General features: G+C 39.3%; 1 protein-coding gene across 1 annotated transcript in view; it reads right to left on the bottom strand.

The window, feature by feature from the left end:
- gjc1 (gap junction protein gamma 1) overlaps positions 1-10,212 on the bottom strand; it is a 43,737-nt gene extending 33,525 nt beyond the window's left edge. The window contains exon 1 of the mRNA XM_005726143.1: positions 9,485-10,212. The gene's annotated coding sequence lies outside the window, so the exon portion shown is untranslated. The remainder of the gene's footprint in view (positions 1-9,484) is intronic.
- Positions 10,213-14,161: the final 3,949 nt, after the last annotated feature.

Here is a 14,161-nt window from a genome sequence, read left to right as displayed (position 1 = left end):
TGTGTGTGTGTGTGTGTGTGTGTGTGTGTGTGTGTGTGTGTGTGTGTGTGTGTGTGTGTGTGTGCCTCTCAGAGTGTGGCAGAGTCTGCCAGGCAAGGCAGTGACAGGGTTTCGGCCGCGGTCTGTGAACCTGGCTGCTCTGTTTAGCTCCGCCTGTGACAGAGAGCGAGGGGGACATCACCCAGCCGTGGCTGCCCCAGCTGAGCCAATCGGGCGTGAGCGCTTACGGTCACATCAGCGCATGCCTTCTGCCATGTGCAGCTCTGTGGCACAGATCCCCTAACATGCTCTCCACAGTTGTAGTGGCATTCTGCTGATGACTTGCATGTGTTTGCTCAGATAATAAAGGTAACTCTGTGTGTTTCATTAAAAAATATGTGTGCCCTCCTTCACTGCACCTGTGCTGATAATGTTTAACAGCATTATGTGATCACATGGCTGAAAAACAGGCTTCTAGTGTAACCGTATGTGCGTTTGCTATGAAAACTTTGATTTTGATTATTATGGCCCTCCAAAATCTGATACCAGTGACCTTTTGGGTCAAAAATGAGGGTTTTTTTTTAGGATTTCCCAAATTATCCAAAATAACAAAGGGTGCCTCACCTATTTTTCAGCTGTAGTGAAACAATTTCAATGTAAATTCACCGTTAAATGTAAACTGGAGACATAGAATGTTTGCCTTTAAAGGAAAAGCTGTCTCTTTTGAATTAAGACACAACTTTTATTTTGAAGGTCAGCATTCTCAGTTTCTTTTTTGCATTGCACTTCTTTAAGTTTCACAAACACATGTCGAGCAGTTTGCGACTGTTTACACATAAGTCAGAACCTTCTACAAAACTATGGGAGTTTGCGGGAGTATGCTGGCAACCAAAGTAATCATAAGCACATTTTGGATGCAGCGAGATATATTTCTCTTTATAGGAATTTCATACTGGTGACTGCCAGCAATAAACAGTACAGCAGCCACTTGCCGACTGTTCGTGGAATAAGCACTTTTTCCTTGTGACCAGGGAATCGCTTACCTGTGTGAACGGAGCTTTAGCAATCACTTTTTACAGTTACTGCAAGCAACCAATTGCAACTGTTTGAAATACACCGTTTTTGTCAACCGGTCTCTGGGCCTGTGTGACTGTCCAGGGCTCGTTTTTTTTTTTTTTCCTTTTGACCTGAAACACATCCAGATTTAGTCAGATCCAGCTGTAACATTGTGAGGCCACAATTCCATCACCAGGTCAGAGTGACATCTGAAAACTAGAATAAATTTGAACTTATTCAAATCTGTAGATTAGAGCTGATGTATTAGAGTTGATAACGATGACATCATTGAACCCATTCTGTGAAACCTCAAATACAGCTCTGCCAAATTTAATTAAAAAAACATGATTTTAATCATTGTGGTATTTTGTATTTTTTCATTGAATGGGAAACTGTCTATTGTACACAAAATAATTTTGTATTATTTATAAAATAAGGGACATTAAATGCATTTGTGTGATTTTTAGATTTTATTTTAACAAAGCACATGAAGAAGATGAGTTATACACTGAAATAGTACATGGCTATTTTTAGATATAGCAAAAACTCATTCACTGAGGTAGTATTTAGGGTTCATCTGAGTGCAATGATAGTTTATCATATCAATGACTGTTTTTCATGTTGGTCTTGGAAAAAAATGAGATCACTTCATGCAGAGGAAACAGTATAAATGCCATGCAAAGAATTTTACTGAAGAAAAGTCACATCAACAGTCCTTAAATTTAGCCTTTACATTACCTGTTATTATCTACATTCATTTTAATCCTATCCTTATACATTTACATAAGAGATGCTTATTCTTGTAGAAAGCATGCCTTGAATGTTTCCCTGTAGTTCATTATTTTTTCCTCTGAACAAAATTTATGTTGTTCAGAATTTCACGAGATCTGCATATTTAAATGTCTCAAGCTGTAAAAATAGTCAATTTGTATAATCCCAACAACCCTCATAGTAAAAAATCCAAACTGTGCGTTTTTAAGAAGAAGAAGAAAAAGTAGATGCAATGTCCTTTTATTATTACAGTGCTTCTTTAATCTTCAAAATTGACATATTTAATGTGTGCTTTTCAACTAAGTCTCTCATCTGCCATTACCCACAGAAATTTGTTTTCATTTACTCTTTCAATATCGATCCCACTTACTTTAATTAATGGATTGAAGTGTATTTAATACATTTTTCAAAATAACATTATTTTAAGTTTATTTGAATTTAATGTTCATTTCTTCTTATCATGGATGACATCTGTCCTTAAAAATATTACACCCAAGACAATGATATTTCAAATGGGGAGTAAAAAGGTTAAAAAGAACAGACAGGAGAGTAATGTGAGGGATGTCAGAGGTCCCCCAGGCCACAATACTTCCTGTACTCTTTACTGACTACTCTTAGGGGGAACCATGGCAATTTTTGAAAACAAAATTTAAGATAAAACATTACAAGCTTTTCATTCTCATAAAGAAATGTTCCTTAAAATTAACCTGCATTCTATCAAACTAAAACATGTTTAAAACACACTCAATATAACATTTTTCTATGGTAATTGCAAAAAACTTTTTTCAGTCTTTTTTCCAAAGAAGAAGAAGAATGTCGAGCTTTTCAATATTTTTTTCAAGTATATTTAAACATATGATGATTAATTTAAATTCTTTGTTTTGGGTACATTCCCTCAGCCTTTAAAATGTTATAATGGGTATTTTCCAAAATTTTGAAAGAAAAATAAAATGAATCAACTAAGAGTATTGGTCAGATATATTAAAGATGCCTTCACATATATATAATTTGAGATACTAAAGAACTTCTGATGATTGTCAGACTGACACTCTACATTAATAAAAGTTTACCAACAAGAGGAGATTAAGATGAGCAACTGCAGACAAAACCAAAACAACAGGTATGAGTCACATGAGCACACAGTGCAGAAGCTCAAACGCTACCTCATCACTGCTGAACCCGGGAATGTGAGTAAACCACAGGAAAGGTTGTGTCATTGGTGAGTGACAGTGAATGAAAGACATCTCTCTGCCCCCATCCCTGTCACGTTGTGACTCCGCCCCTCCGATGACCCGAGGGAAGTGGCATAAGACCTGTCACCCCGAATCACAGCCTGGGCTATGACAGCTATGCTCATATGTAAATGTGTCAGCATACACAGATTCGTGAGCAGGACATATCAGTTTGAATATGCATGTGCAACACTGACTGAAGCGCAAACATCTCTGTACATGCAGGTCTCGGTACATCTGCATGTATGTTTCCAGGCTCATGGTATGTATGTCTAAGCTGATCCCAGTATGTCATAGTGACATTCCCAGTGGGAAGGTCCCTCACGACTGTTTTCATTTGCTGGACTGCCCGTATGTCTTCATGAGTGCTGGGTAGGTGAAAGTGACATCCAATTTCATCCACACTCACGGGGGGTTCTCTCTGTCTGCCTATATCTTCTTCTCTTACAATAAATGTCCCCTATTGTGCCTTCTGCAAGGAGGCATTTACTAGTTTTCTCTGTTTCACATCAGTATAAATGATTTTTACCTGTGGTCTGTTTTGAATATGTCATACCGGAATGGGTGCTAGTAATTAAGGATGTAACTGTGCCATTTATTTCAATTAAAGCTGAATAAATTTACTTCCTTCTTAGCATTTACATCACATTGAATGGCAGAAAAATTCACTTTCAAAAACTATAAAATCCAACAAGATAAAGCTGTTATTATCCTACTCATAATTTTAAAGCATTAATTTGAAAAGAATCATTAAATATTGAATGGCCTTGCTCCCGAATATATCATAGACCTACTAACCTCTTATCCACCTGGGCATTTATCTTGATCTTTAAAAGTATTCTGCTGGTTTTCAATCTGCCAATTAAGAGCAGAATGGCAACTTTTTTTCCCTGAAAGATTCTACTTTAAAAATTCTTTTATTAAGAGGGCTTTATAGATGTTTGATTTATGGCATATATATTTTAATATTGTTTTTTGCTCCTATTTCTTGTCTTTGTAAGTGTTTACTTTCTTTCTGTGAAGCACTTTGCAGCTTTATTGGGAAATTGCTTTATAAATTAAGTTTGTTATTCTACAGTTAGAATTAATGCCCACTTATGAAAATTGTTGCTACTTAATTTCCTGTTTACTAATCAACATATTAATCAAACTCTACAGGGAAAGAGTGTGTCATAGAATTATATCGCAATACTGCAGTTTTAAATCAAAGTACACAGCACTACTGCATTGCAGGGACTTTGCGATCTGGACACGTGTATTGCACGACTACGACATGCTGCAGCAATACAACTAGGATGACACAAAAATCCTGGTGTTCAGGATTCCCTTTGTTGGACAAAATCAGACACTCCCCATCGCCTGTTTTTAGCTAAAGATTTGGAGATCTGCTGTGGCATCACGGCGACACGTGCACCGACACAACTGCGAGGGGTCAGGGCCGACTCCAGGGCTCGTTTTCCAGAGGAGTCATCCTGAGTCACAGAGAGCATGCACAACCCTCCCCTACTCTTTGATGCCCAATATTTAAGGTCTCCCCTTAAATATCAGGCACGCAGGACACAGAGCATGCTCAACTGCACTCACATGCACACATCAAACTACAATAATCTCACCACTGAACTTACTTAATTTGGGAAGCACGTGAAGGTCAAAATCTGTTTAGTTTAGCTTAACGAAAAGTATTTGCAAAACATATTAAAATCTTCAAAGTTATCTTAAGAGACCAGATGCAGTTAGTTACCAGTTATTTTTATATCAGTGTTGTGAAACAAATTCCAATATTTTCACTAAATCTTCTAAATGAAACTATTCTCCCAGAATCATTTGCTCATTGCAGAAACATTTCCACCACATCATGCAAATCCGTAAATTAGATCCCAACTGTACTACCAAAGACAGCCAAATTATAAACAAAGTACAAATGTGCATTTATAGAGCAAACATGGAAGTAATGCAGCAAAACGCACATTCTGCTCTAACTATCATTTGCATTTGGTGACTTCTTAAAATTCTAAACGCTCGGTAATTACAAAGAGAGCAAGCCACCTTCCTTCTGCTCTTACTTTAAAGTCATTTACAGGAACTGGCAACCAGAAATTGCAGAGCAGAGTACACAGTGTCAAGCAGAGGGAATCCAGACTAGTTGGCAGGCATAAAGACACTTTTCCCTCAGTGTGCTGCACTCTGAGGATTAAGCCTGCCTGTGTGCTCACGTCTGCTAAACAAGATATAGACATAATACCTTGATGTTTCATGTTGGGCAAAGCCAGTTAGGAGACGCTGCAGTGGCGAAGAATCTCCCAACATCTCTACATTTTTCCCACTTTATCTACAACACTGCACTCCCTCGTCACTCAAACATTTTTCTTTGAGGTTCCAGTAACATTGCATGTTTTGACGACTGACGGTTTTGTGCTGCACAACACCTGCTTCTAATATGCAAGTAGGGATAGGTTTTTTTGAAGTAGTGGCTGAAAGCATAAAATTTAGCTCTTACTGTACTGGCTCCACATCACACATTCTGAAGGAAAGAACTGGGAAAAGCAGGAAGTGAATTACTTCATTTATTCAAGATAGCTGCCATAAAGCATGTAATTGACTTAAACACATCCCGCAGATATTTCAGCTGACAATTATGGTAATTGCAGACGGCTGATTTAGTTGCAAGTGATTATCGTAAAATAACGTTCGAATAACAGCACAAAGGTAGATAATTTGATACACATAATATATTTTAGAGATTAAGGCAGTTTTCAGCGGTGGAAACTAAAAGAGGAATTTCATGGTTTTAAAACTACTTTGTATTAATGATTCTTTACTGCTATTATTTACATTTGAAGAGTTGCAGGGCTTCATTGTTGCTGTTATCTTGGGTGCCTAACAAAATACACTGTAATACTGTAGTCAAAGGAGCTTGCAAAGAAAAGCGTCTGGACTTCTTTAAGTTACTTGAAGACGTTTCACGTCTCATCCGAGAAGCTTCTTCAGTTCTAAGGTCAAATGGTGGAGAGTCCCAGATATAAGCCTAGTGGGAGTATCCCCCCACAGAGGGACAAAAGGACCCCCTGATGATCTGGGTGTGGGTCCCAATCAGCCAGGGTTTCGGGTGTGTTCATTGTGAAACCTGGCCCCACCTTATCATGTGAATTCCTGAGGTCAGATGGCCCAGGATGTGAGTGGACGTTAAAGCGTCTGGGGAGGGAACTCAAAACTGGATTATAGATGGCAGACAGTTGGTGTCGTAAACCACCGCCTCTGTTCAAAGATGGTCGCTCACAGTGGACATAGATGGCTTCTTTCACTCCTCTTTCAAACCATCTGGAGGAGTGACCTTAGAACTGAAGAAGCTTCTCGGATGAGAAGTGAAACATCTTCAAGTAACTTAAAGAAGTCCAGATGCTTTTCTTTGCAAGCTCCTTTGACTACGATGACCTGGATGACTGAGAACCTTCACAGACATGTAATACTGTAGTATGTAATACTGTGGTGTCAAACCTAAAATGGGCAGGAGCATCAAACTAATGCAAAATAACTTAATACAAGAAAACATGTTTTGCTAATTTTTAACCTGTTTCATAGAATAAAAATACATTGTGAAATTTTACAAAACAGATAATGAATCATACAATAAGATGTATGTAGACTTTCGGAAGCAAACATATTTCACTTCTTTATGATTCAAACATCCAACTGACATCTATAAACTTTTCTTACATTTCCACTCTTGTGTAGTAATATTGGCATCAAAGATTTTATTTTGAATCCGAAAAAAAATATTATTGACTTCTCCGCCATTGAGCTGTGATCCTCAAATTATGCAAAATATTGTTTTCTTCAAAAGTCCTACAAAGGCTCAAGAAACTTGAATGCATCTTCATTTTAATTAAGGAGCATCATGCTAAATTTTAACTGTAAATTGAAAGAAGACAATGCTAATGCATTCTACATTATACTGCAGTACTGACCATTCATAGTAAGCCATAATGAGATCTATACATGAACATTTAATACACTGTATCCTGTGGCTTGGTCCTGAGCCAAGCAACAGGAATAGACTCATTCAACTGAAACAATCCGACTAATAACATGTATTAACTTTTTCATTTTTTACACATGGAGCTTTTAAAATGTGCAGCTTTAAAGTATTTAGGAATATAGCCCCACGTCCACCAGCTACAAAGGTAAAATGTTTCTTACATATGTACATATTTGTACAGGTACATTCAAATATACATATTTTAATGCATATATAATCAAAGCTTAAGCTTAACACGTCCTCAATAACTAGTGCATTTCTTTCATTTCAGGTACGTGACATTCTGCAGTGTACACTCTAAATTTCAAGCTTTGATCTTGCGATTTGGAAATCATCACATGCTTTTTCAGCAGAGCGGATAGCCTGCTTGGTCTTTTTCCTTTTCTTTTGTTTGTCTCTTCTGGACTTGACTTAAAGTTACATTTTTGGGGGGATTACTGTAAAGGCTCAGCACTTTTCTTCTTTCTTACTTCATTTTTTTCCTTTTTTTTTAATTTTTTGCTTTTTTCTCTTTTTTTTGCTTTGATCGATTGGATAAATCAACTTACCAGACACCTAATGTAACATATCTCCAACTTTTCTGGGACATCTTCTGGTCATTTAGTAAACATCCATGCACAATTTATCACTTATATCTGCCAGGTCATGAGTTTCTTTAGTGTCCCCAAGGGTGAAATAATGCAAAAAAGCATTGTATTGAATATAAAAAGAGGACAGTAACGCATTCATCATGATACTAACTGATGGGGCATTTTCTTGCTGCCAAAGAGAATGTGCTCCTCATCTTTCTCGCAGTGCTGGAGTACACAGGGGTGGACTTCCCTTTCCTTCCTCCCATACTGGCGTAGGTTCCACCCCCAATGCACAGTGAGAGTTAAATAATGGTCTCCAGTGGGGTACAAGGGTAAAAAGGTGGGGGGAGAATCCAACAGCACAGATGGACTGCCTTGCAGAGTAGTTTCACATGCAGAAAATGTTAATTAAATCTATAGTATGCAAGGCTGTGAAATGCCAAAACTGCATTTACTTGATGGAAATATAGAACAAAGAATGGAGGGCAAATGGAGGTTGACATGTTGCTCTTAGAATCCTACCAAGAAATTAATTCAAAATAAATACATAGCATCCATATGTTATGTGCAAAGTAAGCATCACTCACTAGCCCTAAGCTCTTTCACTGGCAATATCCCAAATCCATCACAATAGCTGCACATATAGCGAGGATTTTCTGAAGCACAGGGGGAGAAACTCATTATGGAGGCTCATATGTGAGACACTGCTCGTATGGCATTGACAAATGCTCGACAGAGAAGCCAATGTGGCATAATTCAAAGACGTCCAGCACAATGAAAGGGTTTCTCATCATGGTGAATAATGCTGGGTGCTGGCTGCTTCTCAGCTTTAAGTGGTGGGAATGTTACTTTTGATATATTGACTTCTGGATTTATGAAATAATCCCTGAATCAGCGAATATATGTAGGTATGGAGCACCACGGATAAAGACACTCACAAAAACCTGGGGAGTGCTTTTAGTTATTTATTTATTTTTTAATTTGCTGTCTTTATATTCTGATTTGAATTGATTTTTTTATATTAAAATATATATATTTTTAAATACACAGTTATTTACATCTGGAATGGTATGAACAACCTTATTGTTATATTCTTTTAGTTTAAGCACATTTCATAAGAAATAAACCTGAATTATAATGAGCTTTACTGATGCAGATAACATTTTTGGTCTAATTTAAATAATTCAAATGTTGCCAAAATTCTATTTATAAATTTAAATCAATGCAAACCTCCTAAAAGCTATACATATACGTCCAATACTTGTGAAATCAATTCATTAATTATACAAAACAAAGATTTTACCAATAATGCCATTATAGAATCTGCATGCGATTCAACTAATCTCAAAAGCTCCTGCGGGATTTAACGAAACCCTGAGGAGAATCCCTGCACCGCCCTCTACATCATCTACATGCTGATATGATTTGAGAATAAATGGATTTGGTTTTGTTTCTCAAAGCAAACACAGCGTGGATTTTTAACCTATATTTGTTTTCTGTTGTGCGGATATGTGTCTCTGAATTGACAGTTTATATTAATTAGACGTGTCGTTTGCAGCTCCTTCCCCAAAGCACACTTGTACAAAGAAGTTGATTTCTTGTTGCTCACAGCTTGGCCTTGACCACTCTGTTACACATGCCAAACAACAGAGGAGATTCGGTCCAACAGGAATGAAACGCAAAGCTGAAACCGTCTTCTGTGCGTTATGGTGCCAAATGGTGCGTCTATGACCCCCCAAGCAACCGTAGCAGGGTGCCCGCTGGGTTAAATTAGCCCCTTTAGGAACAAAGGAGGGACACTGTAACACTATTACAGCAATTAACAGGCGTATTCTTACCGCTATGCGAGTCTGTGAGGATGCTTTAAGATATAAGATGATCCGTTTTTTGGGAGGGAAAGGTCGTTTTGGACTTGGTGAGGTCCAAACTTGAATCCCGCCGTTGATTATCAGCTCCACTTCTCAGGAGGAACCAGCAGGATGTTTCACTATTGGGTTTCAATTTAGTCTCAGAGCATCACTACGAGATGTGTAAGCAGTCTTTGTCCATGCCAGCCACGCTATTCTGTCTTCGGTCGAGCTACGTCGATTCAACTATGTGGTCTGTTGCGTAAAACCGGTGCCAAAATTCCTGCGGGCCCATTCCATTACAGCGATGCTAAACAATAGTCTGGTCATCTTGACAAGAACCGAACCCACACCAGCTCTGATAACAGCTGTATCGGCTTTTTAAAACCAAATCTTCAGCGCTAGTTTGTCCATATCACTATGACCGGCTCGAGAATTTGCTAATAAATACGTCAGCGGCTCACATGTGCCATTTGGCTCCAGCGTTGTCTTTCGGGTCCCTCGTCTTGTCCTCACAGGGGGAGTGAACAGCGGAGTTGCTGATCTGTTGATCACTGGAGGTCCACCTCCATCCAGCGGTGTCCTTGTCTCGTATTTATCGGGAACGGAGCCTTCGCCGTTTTCCACATGCAGTCTGACATTAGCTGAACGCGGATATCGATGAGTGACAGCTGGAGTCTCTGACTGTAAGCTTGGAGACCCATCTTTGCAGGAGGGGAGCAGCGATGTTGCGCGTACGTGTCTTTGGTAGTGCGCGTACCCGACAGGTCACACATCTCGGGTCCATAAACATCTGCCTAAGGAAAGGGCAGTTTGTACTTGTAGTCTTTGTTTGTGGTGCAGCCGTTCAGATATCACAGTTAGAGGCTCGGCGTATTTCTGCTGTTTTATAATGGAATAATCAATAGGATAATTATCTGCTATGGTATCATTTGAATACAACATTTAATATATTTTTATAAAAAAGCACTGGGAATGTTAGAGGTAATACTTATTTATTTATTCAAATTAGTATTGCCATGAGTTTATGTTCTTAGTCTGCTTATCCACAATTAACGGAAGACGCTGGTGGGGTCTCAGATATATTGGGGGCGGGGACGGGGGTGGGGGGGTGGAATGTGCTATTGTACTGCAAGTGTATTTCCTTAGTATGGCAATGAGGCATTATAAATGAAACGTGTGTCACTCTGGAACACTTATATGGGCAATATTAGATAAACCCAGTTTCAAAGGCATCGTTTCATTTTTGTTGGCACACTGGGGTGGAAGATTTACAGATTCGGTTTTGGAAATATATTTTTATTACTTTTTAAATTTAATAGAAGGGTAAAAAAAAATATATGTATTTTGACCGTGATTTGGGAAAATATGGGCTTTGGGGAAAATTCTATCCATTTTTCACAAACAACAAATAGTCCTCACAGTTGATTTTGCTCCATTAATGACTTATAGTTATTATACTTCTTTCTGTTTTGCAAGCCTGTCATAGTGCAATAAAAATAACATGTTTTCTACTCATCAGTGCAAATCTAATCTATCAGCCAATCACATGGAAGCAATCAGGCATGGTCAACAAGGCCTGCTTAAGTTCTAACTGAGCATCGGAATGAGGAGACAATGTCATATGTTATTTTGAACATGGCATGGCTGTTGGTGTCAGTGTGGCTGGTCTGAGTATTTCAGAAACTGCTGATCTGCTGGGATTTTCCCAAACAGCCATCTCGAGGATTTACAGAGAATGCAGAGCATCTCTGAATGTACAACACGCTGAACCTTGAAGCCAGTGGGCTACAGCAGCCGAGCTCACAAGACCTGGACAACAGAAAACTTCAAAATGTAGCCTGGTCTAAGTTTGAGTTTCTGCTCCAACATTTAAATAGGATCAGAATTTATACTAAACAGCATGAAAACATGGATCTGCCATGACCACTCCTTTATGACCACCATGTAAATTATGGTGGTCATGTCACAAAGCTGAAATCATCTTAGTCTGGTTTCTTGAACATGAAAATTAGATCACTGTACTCAAATGGCCTCCACAGTCACCAGATATCAATCCAAATAAGCTACTTTAGGGATGTGACAGGAAGGAGGATTCCCATCATGGATGTGCAATCAACAACCCTAAAGCAGAACTGTGATGCTATGATGTCAAAATGAACCAGAATCTCTAGATGTTTCCAGCACCTCGGTGAATCTATACCACAAAGAATAACGGCGGTTCTGAAGGCAAAGGAGGGTCCAACAGAGCAAGTAGTAGCAAGGCGTCACTAATAAAGAGGCTGGTGAGTGTAGATGTGAATTTTCTTTCAGCTAGTCTGAAAGAAGACATTTTATGAAATAAATCAAAAAATAAAATCAAAAAATTTCAATGTTTGTAATGTTTTGCTAAAAAAAATGTTTTGTTTACATTATAAAAAATATTTACAGCAGTCAAGAGGAAATTTAATTCAGAGCAAACGGGGGACACTTCTCTTCCCATAAAAGCAAACTGGAGAAATACAAAAAAACCCCTAAAAAATAAAGAAAGAAATGCAAAGTTAAAACTGTCTTTATTTAGCAAGATTAGTCTTGGTCTAGTCTGGTGTAGTTTCGTTTGTGGTCCAAATCCATAAAGAACAAATAAAGTGTCAATTTGACGTACTTGGCTTTTTATATGGGAAAAAAAACTGCTGCAGCTTGTGGGGATAGGTTAATTGATTAATCCAAATTGTCACTAGGTGTGAATGTGCGAGTGAATGTGAGTGTGTCCCTGTGTGTTAGCCCTGCGACAGACTGGTGACCTGTCCAGGGTGTACCCCGCCTTTCGCCCTATGACAGCTGGGATAGGCTCCAGCGCCCCCCGCGACCCTGAAAAGGATAAGCGGAAGCGAATGGATGGATGGATAGAAAAAAAACTAGGTTAATTAATTTAACCATTGACAAAAAACAATGAATAATTATTGGGCTGCAAATGATATCCTTTTTTTTTTTTTTTTTTGCCTGTCCCGTTTGGCTCTTTTGCCATCAGAATTATTGTCTAAAGCCGAAGAAAGATGCCCAACGGATTTACTTTACCAAATTGACCATCCCAGCCTTGCCGTAATGGTCCATTTGATCACCTTTTATTGTTTATTTTATTTTCACTTGCTGAATACGGGACAGACTTGACTGGGGGAAAGAGGGGGAGAAAGAAAGAAAGAGGGAAAGAAAAACAGCTGAGAAGAGGGACGGGGGAGAAGGGCAAAAAACAAAAACAATATCCAAGGAAGTGACTGAAGGGATCAGGGTTCTTCGATTCCTTACAGTGAAAAGGGGCTTACAGATGAGTAATTCGTGAAATGATTTGGATCACTTCAAGGTGTTCTACCATTCATTACCATCTCAATCGCACCACTGAGTGAGGGCCCACGTCTGGTCTCAATCTGCTTGTTTAGAAGGCCTCAAGCATGGGAACACATATGGTTCATTTGGCAAATTGAGACAGCTAGCAGCTTTGAGGTTGCAGCTTCATTGTTCTAAAGGCGGGGTGGCTCACGAGTCCATCCACCCTCTCTGATTCTGCAGGCACCCATGCATGTGCAGCCTCAATGAGTATGTGAGCTAAACTCTGGCATGAACTAACCTCTGGATCCCCTGATAGGAAATGAATCAGTACTGTTGGTTCTTTGGGTGCCCGCGGGTGCAGGAGTCACACAGTCATGTGTTTCTTTGTGTGCCAGATCAAATCCCCTACCTCAGATTTTCATGGATCTGCTGGAAGGTAGATATGAAAGGAGGAGCAATAGGATGTATTCTGGGAAGGTTTGGAAACATCGTTCAGATTGACGGCCTTTTTTACTTATGAGAAAGCAGGCCCCTGGTGCAGATGTATGAAAGGCCTCAACAAAGCAGCAAGACATCCAGTCTGAAAGTACTCGTTGTTTGTTTTGCTTCACTTTGTATAGTTTTTTTTTTTCTTTTTTGGCTTCTTTGTAGTTGCTGTAGTCATGACATTGTTTGGAGGCTGACTCAACCTTCATCATCTTCCTTCAGCGAGTAGATAATTGTGGCTACATCTTCGCTATAAACAGATTCTTATTATGAAACTGTCTGCCTGGACTCTCAGTGCCTATAGCTGTCCACGTTGTGCCGGATAATCCAGAGGGAGAGATTCGCTCATGATGTTAGCAGGAAGAGACAAGTGTGATTGAGTCATAGACACATGGTAGAGCCTGAGAGGTGTGTAGTTGCAGTGAGAAAGGAAAGCACGAATAAAAAAGTAAGAGCAGAGGACGGACAAACTGTGGGAAAGGGTGACTGATGAGATGTTGAAATCAGATGAAGATGCAAAGGAAAAGGCCTGACTGAGGAGGAGGAGAGTGCCCCTAGTTGGCCCTATACCACGGCAGAACCTTGCTCCTGTCTATATTTAGCACAGGGACCACAGATTGTAATGACTGCTCCGGGGCCTTGTGTTCAGACCGGCAAGAACTGCTGCCATCCGTCTCTGCGCCCGGGGCCAGGCACGATCTCACGCCAGCACATAAGGGAGGAGTGATGGGACCGTGTCTGAGTGCACGCTTACTTAACAAATGCGCAGAGTTGATCATATTCTTTTAGAACAGAGGTAACTGGATGTAAACCTCTGACAGAACCTGCATCTAAATACATCAATGAGAAAGGAAGCTTCGCTGCTCATATTAGTGA

The sequence above is a fragment of the Pundamilia nyererei genome, unplaced genomic scaffold (assembly GCF_000239375.1).
Source record: "Pundamilia nyererei isolate P.nyererei 1_Seehausen unplaced genomic scaffold, PunNye1.0 scaffold00018, whole genome shotgun sequence".
Lineage (NCBI taxonomy): Eukaryota > Metazoa > Chordata > Actinopteri > Cichliformes > Cichlidae > Pundamilia > Pundamilia nyererei.
This window is presented reverse-complemented; position numbering and strand designations above follow the sequence as displayed.